This window comes from Pimephales promelas, chromosome 19 (assembly GCF_988280905.1).
Source record: "Pimephales promelas chromosome 19, fPimPro1.hap1.1, whole genome shotgun sequence".
Classification (NCBI taxonomy): domain Eukaryota; kingdom Metazoa; phylum Chordata; class Actinopteri; order Cypriniformes; family Leuciscidae; genus Pimephales; species Pimephales promelas.
This window is the reverse complement of record NC_142787.1, coordinates 13,200,580-13,209,128: the sequence shown is the minus strand read 5'-3', so window position 1 is coordinate 13,209,128 and position 8,549 is coordinate 13,200,580. Positions and strand designations below refer to the sequence as shown.

The window sequence follows — 8,549 nt, the reverse complement described above, 5'->3', positions numbered from 1 at the left end:
GTGTACGGAGAGTCCCGTCCGTCCCGAGGATCCATTGGGATGCGAACACAGCGCCCCTCTCTGACTGGAATCACGAGCTACAGGGATCGTTCGGTGTCAGACTCAAGACTGACAGGAATAATTAAGCTAACCGAAAACACACATTCTGTCGATTACTCTCCCTCGTGTCTTTCAGAAAGGTGTTTCAGTTTCTGTCTTCTGTGGAAGACCAAATGAGATGTTTGTCTGAATGTTCACGCTGCTCTTTTCCGTACAATGAAAGTGGATGGGGACTAGCGGGGCTATCAAACGAATCAAAACTAGACTAAAAATAGTCCAAACGACTTCAGCCCTATATTGCTTTAACAGTTATCCCCTAAAACTAAATAACTGACTCTATTTTAAATCATAGTGAAGTGCAGTACCAGTCAAAAGTTTGGAAATAAATAAATTTTTAATAATTAAGTCTCATACTCATCAAGACTGCATTTATTTGATCAAACATAAAGAAAAGAATAAACAGTGAAATTGTGAAATATTGTTAGCCCACTATTCAAAATAATGGTTTTCTTGGTGAATAGCTACATATGAAAATGTTATTTATTCATGTGATCAAAGCTGTATTTTCAGCATCATTACTCCAGTCTTCAGTGTGACATGATCCTTCAGAAACTATTCTTATGGAAACAGTTGGGCAGCTTAATATTTTTTATAACCTGTGAAACTTTTTCCCACTTTCCTTCATTTTCCATTATTTGATGAATACAAACTTTTAAAAGAACAGTATTTTTTGAAATATAAATCTTTATACACATTCGAAAGTGATAGTAAAGATTTACATTTTAAATAAATGCTTTTTTTCTTTTTTATTCATGAATGAATCTTGAAAAAAAGCATCACACCACTCTGATGGCCGCTGGTTCTGACCTTTCAAGAGTTTTCGAGCAAAAAGTTCCAAAAAGTGCCCTAAAAAATAATAGGGCCTTCGCCTTTTCAAGGCTAAGTTGGGCCCTAATTACTTCCAATATATTACAAAAATAAAATATGACTTTTTTGTTTACTCAGAAAAATTCTCTTAAAGATCTGAAGCGTGGCGATCTGCTGCCATCTAGCGGATGAATGATGAAATCACAACATTATTCCATTACGAACGCATCAATGTGTCATGTAAAAATGAATAAATTATACTATAGTATACACGAGAGAGCGAGAGACATGGAGTAAGATTGGCTAATTTCTCGAGACAAAACAATTATACCTAGTTTTAAGTGTTCATTAACGAAATATCCTCGTCCAACCGCTAGAGGGGGCGCTCGAACACTCCCGCACAATGAATCGCCTACTGGATTGTGCAGTCGTACTTTTAATATTGTAAAAGTGTAACAGTTAACCTGAATTAATCACTCTTATACTGTCTATGATTAATCATATTTAATTTCTTTCATTAAAAGGGTATCATTTGCGCTTCAGCCTAGTTGGTGCTCACGGAACAGGACACAGAGATCCTAGAAAAAAGACCCAAGGTCTAGCAAGGACCAAAGAGCAGGACCTTTTTTTATCTGTACTAATAAAAAATAATTAAAACATTCTGTGCTCCGGTCCTAGCTACACCTTAGGTATTTTTTCTTAGATATCATTTCTTCCATGTTCAACTTGATCTTGCCTCTGAAGAAAACACCCAGTCAGCAGCACATCTTCACTATTTCAAAGAAGTAACACAACAAGATAAGTGTGTATTTCTTTTAATATTATTCCCTGTGCAGCAAGAAGTAAACTTTAATGTCCTTTAAAAGAAAGTCAGTTGACTGAGTATCTATCCTTAAATAAAATCCATATTTTGTTGTTCTCTTTTATGTTAATAATCTCTTGAGTTGAACTGTCTCTGTCTGTTCATGTGAATATCTGTTTTGTCGGGTGTGATCATGTAAGTGAGGGAGATCAGAGAAGTGCAGCAGGGATCGTTTGATCCGCCTGACTGTCAGTGTGAAGGCTGGAGCTGAATCTACAGTAACCGGTCAGGATTCACTCAAGACAAGGTCATAAATATCAAAATGTGTGAGAGTGATGATACTCATATAGACAAATGGAGGAATGTTTTGACCTCCAGCATGATGACATATTGACTGATGCTCACACATGTCCTTAAAAAAGCAAGTAGAGACAGTGAGAAAGGTCAAAGGTCTTGTTTCTAGCCTGTTCGATATCTTGCACAAGAGATAGAATGATCCGTCAAGTGCCACACACACACACACACACACACACACACACACACACACACACACACACACACACAGATAAGGCCAAGAGGAGACAGATCTCTCACTTCACACACACAAAACTGCTTACACACAGAGAGCGCTGCAGTATGAAAAAAGAAAAATGACATTAAGTTGAATACAATCAAAATAAAAGATGAAACTACTGCAAAGGCAGAATGGACAGGAGGGTAAGAGTGAAGGATGAAGGGATGACATTTAGAGTCCAGAGAAACCCAGGGGTCCCGAACAGGCCGATAGAGAAGAAAGTGTGTTCTCATGCGTGTGTTTTTAGCTTGAGGTTTGGGCATAGAGGACGGCAAAATATCAAGGTAAACATTTAAAGGGACAGTTCACCCAAAAGTGAACATTTTGTCTTAATGTTACCTCCTCATGTTGTTCCAAGTATGAGTTTCTCTCTTCTTCTGAACACAAAAGAAGATATTTGGAAGAATGTTGGAGACCACGCAGAAAGGGAACTATACAATATAAACCACTTAAAATGAACTTTTCTGAAATGCTTGAAAACAAAATTGTAGAACGATATTTTCCAAAATGCTATCCCGAGCACAGCCATGGAGTCAGAGGACAAATTTCAGAGGGATTTTGCTGCCATGTTGGTTCCAGTGCGTTAGCCAGGGATTCGGTCCAGCGAACGGACACAAACGGGACGAGGACAGGCCCGCACTTTCATCCACACTCCAAGTTGATTGGCGTTTGTGTGATGTGTGTCACCTTGATTCAAGGTTAAATTAATTATCATGCCATACATGTGCTCCAATGAATGTTTCTTTACTGTAAAAACTGCGCGCACACACACACACACACACACACACACACACACACACACACACACACACACACACACACACACACACAGTGGCCATTATCCCCAACCACACTTGGAAATATCACAGAGGGAAACTTATTTAAAAAAGAAAACATCCATTAAGCTCATCCAGAACAACAAACACAAAGACTGTAATTCATTTTAAAGCTCCCTGCAGTCAACACAACTAATACAGAGCTAGTTATGAATATAATAATCTTCCATCAGGGGCAGAAATCGAATTGTCTTTAGCCTTATAGTGTGTGTGTGTGTGTGCGTGTGAAGTCTTGCATGTGCTATTTTAAATCGTTGCAGCTAGAACCCAATCAAAAGGAATATTTAATGGGCCAGCGCTGGTTTGTATGCATGTGCTGATGTGAGGTGAGGTTCAAACTCTCTCTCTCTCTCTCTCTCTCTCTCTCTCTCTCTCCTGTACTGAATATTGGTGCACTACTTACAGAAATATTTACAGAAATTCTGAATTGAATTATTTAATATCATTAAATTATATTGACGTAATATTTTATTTTCATTAACCGATTATCAATTTAATAATTGACAAATAATACTAAATAAAAAGTTGAACAAAATAGATGGAATAATAAAATAATAAAGAAATGTGAGCAATTTTAATTGCATAAAGTATTTATTAGTATTAACAATTTTTTCTTTGATCTGAAAATTAATATTTAAACAATTAAAGCTAAGTATTTTGTACTAAGTAATTCAACATTGAAAATGCATACATAGATAAATAATTTGTAATAAAATAAATACGTTTTATTAATAAGTTTAATAGCTTAAAATTACATAAATAGATAAAAATAACAATTTGCCTAAAAAATATTTAAAATCAATTATAACATACTTTTATAATTGATAAATATTTCAATTATTTTAATTCAATGAAAGGTTAGATTTTTGCATTTTTAACATGGAGACAGCGTTTGTCTCTAAAAACTGCTGTAAGGAATCTATAAGGTTAATATCAGCAGTGCAGAATACATTAACATATCCAACACACACACACACACACACTGTACTTCTCAAATCCGGCCTCAGTGTGACGTACAAAACCGTTGGCAGGAAACAGATTAGTACTTAATGCAGACTGATGTGTCGCCTCCATCAAGCTCAACACACTCATTTTCCATGTGTGTGTGTGTGTGTGTGTGTGCGCAGTGTTACTGGCAGCCTAGAGCATGTGATCTTTAGCATTTTTTAATAACACATTTTGTTTCTTTTTTCCGAGATTACATTTTCTTTTCCATCGGGAGAGCTGTCGGATCAGGTCAGAGGGTCATGTATTACAGTGTGCCGTTCCTAAAGAGAGAGAAAGGAAAAGCTGACATTATTGTACAAGAAAATGTGATTAAGACCAAATACGAGCCATATAATAACATCTCAAAAGTGCAGTAAATTACAAAAGGTGAGAGGAAAAAAAACAACAACTTTAAGGTTAAACATCCACTTCTTTCACTGAGAGAGAGAGAGAGAGAGAGAGAGAGAGAGAGACCTGCTCTTTCTCATGACCCCCTGATCTGAGCTACAGCGTGAACGGCTGATTAAGCAGTTATTGATCAGGCCGGCTTGTTACGCACACACACACGCACATAAACTCTTTTTCTCACACACACACACACACACACACACACACACACCTGAGACTCAAATGGATTATCCAGATGAATGTTTTTTTTTCCGCAGACAGGACAGCGGCCGACACGCGTCACGTCAAGAGGAACAGTGATCAGTAAAGGTCACGCCTCAGACAGCATCGTGTCATTAGAGCTCACGGGCCACTTTTCCTTTCTCGTGCTCCTTCTTTTGAAATTAGCCTGATCATAAGGAAACATACTGGAACTCCAACAGAATTTTAAAGGGGTTATAAATGACAGTTTTTATCGACTGCTAAACGACACACCTGGAGCTACATGTGCAAAGCTCTACAGTCTGCACAGCGACAGTTCAGTGGACCAACTCTAGCTCGTTTTCCAGGGTTTGTATTTTCTGTATTGGTGTTTGATGCTAGTGTTTTTACTCTCAGTGTGTTCTGAGTGACAGTGTGTGTTATCTCAGTGAGGGTTGTGCAGTCTTTAGCTGCACTGAGCCTCTTTTGTGTGTGTGTGTGTGTGTGTGTGTCTGTGAGAGAGAGAGAGGGAACATCTTTAATTAGGAACACACACATTACCCCGTATTTATCATTAACACACACACACACATTTATGCAACTTAAAGTACTCCTTTGTAATCCCTCTAAATATTTTTTTCAACAACTGCAAAAATCATGGAATATCAAATCCCTTATAATTTGTAACTGCTGAATATCCTGTTTACAGTACTTTTACTGTAACAAATTTGCTAAACTCTTAACGCACCAACACACCTACAAGACACAATTGGCAAATAGGGCTGAACGATTAATTGCATTTGCGATAAAATCGCGATATGATGAAACGCGATTTCGTAATCGCAAGAGCTGCGATTACACTGGTCACGTGACACGCGAGAGAAAAGCAGTCTGCGAGATAAAGCATCAACTTGCCACGCTACGCGGTCAGGCGTTCAGAAAAGAACAGTTTATTTTTAATGTATATTGTGTTATTTATTCTCTCCCCAACAATCCTGGATCGATTCAGAGAATTTCAGAATCGAGTATGAGCTTATAGTTTTTAAACACAGCGTGATGACGCTGCGCGTGCTTTAGAAACGAACCGGGTTCTGAATCTGCTTGCTTCTATTTTCTCGCTCTCTCTCTTCCTCACTCACACACACACGACACCGCTCGAACCTTACAAAACATAGTAGCTAACGTTATTTCATAAAGTTCGGGACTGAACCGAATTACAAGGACATTCGCGGGCTTCATTGAACAACTTTGCCGCTTTGCTTGATGTTATAACGTTACACTTGCAGTGCGTTCTCTCCCGCGGGGAATTTCCTTACAAACGCTTCACAGAGGCATTATTTATGTCTTTTGGAGTGCAGTTGGCTTATATATTAAAACCATCAAAATCACTGTGAAGGCTGCTTTCATTTTAAAATACTAACGCGTGCTTTGTGAAGAGCGCTCGTGCATGCGGCCGTGAGCGACTCATTGGTAAATGTACTTGCATGTCAAAATGCTTTTATGACGCGAAATTGATGTAAACACGGTCAGTTATATCTTAAACCAACAGGACAAGCCACATTTACAATTTGAAAAGAGATATATGCATTAGTGTGAATGCAGCATATAAACTGAGGGGAAATCACTCCAGCTCTTGAATGAAAAACATTCAGACAGCCTACTTTTAAATACTGAGACCACTCTTTTTTATTGCTTGTAATGTTTTTTTTTCTCTTTATTTACTAGCTTTTATATTTTGAACCTATATTATTTTATATAGCCTATTTAAAATTCTTAACATGTAATTGGTTTAATTAAATGTTTTTTTTTAAAGTATGTGCTTTTACACATGTAATTAAATACATATTTTAAGAGTTATTAAGATTAATTAATAAGAAAAAAAGTAGATCGGATCATGAGCTATCTAAAGATTCCCATCCCTACTGTACAATGATTTATTGCTTGTCTTTGTTGACTAATACAGAAGGTAAATAACTTTTTTTTTAAATCGCATATTAAATCGCAATCGCAATATTGGTTAAAAAAATCGCAATTAGATTATTTTCCAAAATCGTTCAGCCCTATTGGCAAACCAGTTAATTTAATGCTCAAAATCACACGCCTGTTGTCACGGAGTGTGGTGGTGGAGTGCAGGCAGAAGGAACAGGAAGAGTCCAGGTTAACACGAAGATGCTAATTTATTACAGAATATAGGCAGCAAGACAGAGTTTCACCGAGTAACATTCAACATCGACCGACAAAGACTGAATGGAACAGAGGGAACTAAATACATGGAAGAATCAAACATAATGGAGTGGAAACAGGTGAAACAGATGATCAAAACGAGGAACAGGTGGCAGAAGAGGGAGTGAGTTCAGGGGAGGAGACAAAAGGGATCCTGGGAAATGTAGTGCTGATGACAAGACAGACTGGTGCAGACGGAGGACTGTGACAGTTGTAAACTAAACTCCAACACTAATTTTCAAAATACAATAATACACTGTCTACCAGAAGACTGCAAACGTGTCTCAAAATCAAATCATTTTTCAAAACACTAACATATGTTCTTGTCCAACAGGAAGATTTAGTCAAGCATAGCACATATGACGCTTTTCCACTGCATAGTACGGTACGGTTCGGCCCAGTACGCTTCGACTCGGTGCGGAACAGTTCGGCTCGCTTTGCGTTTCCACTGCAGTAGTACCCCTTCAAAGTGTGTGGGACTGATCGTTATTTGCGCGCGCCTCTACTGCCATGACATCATCTTAAAAGCGCCACATTTCAAACCCACAACACAGGAACAATGGAGACTATCGAGGGGATGGTGTTCCTGATTCTCGGTATGTGGTTGTTTTTAACTGCTAGACGGAAAAATGTGTTTAAAATGAGGCTGATGGCAGCAAAACAAAAATACTGCTAAAAAAGTGTCTCGTGTCTCGTGTCGCAAATCCAATGACGCTAGTAGTGACGCAGGGAATGACGATTCTGTCTGACCAATCAGTGATCTGCAGTGTTTCACGTCACATTTTAGTACCGGTACGGTACGCTTGGAACCTCAACAGACCAGGTACCATTTAAAGCGACCTGAAGCGAACCGTACCATGCAGTGGAAAAGCACCACAAGTGAGACGTACCGAACCGAACCGTACCGTACTATGCAGTGGAAAAGCGCCTATAGAAACACTAACCTCACATGGAATTACTGAAACTCCAACACACAGTTTATTGTATTGATCATAGATTGTGTTTTGCACATCAGTTTCTTTTGAGGCCTCTCTATATTCGTGTTTTGTTGGGTTTATGTTTTTTGATGCAGAAATTCAATAGAAAGACCCATCTAAGAGAGCTTTATAGCATGTACGGTTACAGTATACCATGTGGTCATGCGTTTGAAAGAACCTGAACACCTGAGTGTGTTTCCTAGATAGGAATCAGCTGTGATTTATATATTTGCATAATTCAATCAGCTGTTTCTCAGTAACAATAGAATAAAATACAGGGGAAATAATAAACAATAACTGTAAGGTTAGGTTTAGAACATGGTGTTATCTGTTCTGACATACAATGTTAAAGGGATAGTTCACCTTGAAATTCATTTTTGATATGTTTTAGCTTACCTCAAGGGCATCCAAGATGTAGGTGTCTGGACTGTTTTCGCAGTATTTTCAATTTTGATATTTTTAGGTCAAACTGTTCTCGTCTGTCAGTCATAAATGGAGGTCTATGGGGTCCACCTCAAAGAGCATGCACAGAGAAGTCCAAATTAAACATGATTTAATGACTCGTAAATGTAAGTACACAGTGATGGCCTAAGACACGAAACGAATGGTTAGTGTGAGAAGATCTAAACATATTTAGATTTGTCGAAATCGTCTTC

General features: G+C 38.1%; 1 long non-coding RNA gene across 1 annotated transcript in view; it reads right to left on the bottom strand.

Moving 5' to 3' along the window:
• Nucleotides 1-1,690: 1,690 nt before the first annotated feature.
• The window catches only part of LOC148970768 (uncharacterized), a 44,068-nt gene continuing 37,209 nt past the window's right edge, over nt 1,691-8,549 (bottom strand). The window contains exon 5 of the long non-coding RNA XR_016147588.1: nt 1,691-4,386. This is a non-coding gene — a long non-coding RNA (uncharacterized LOC148970768). The remainder of the gene's footprint in view (nt 4,387-8,549) is intronic.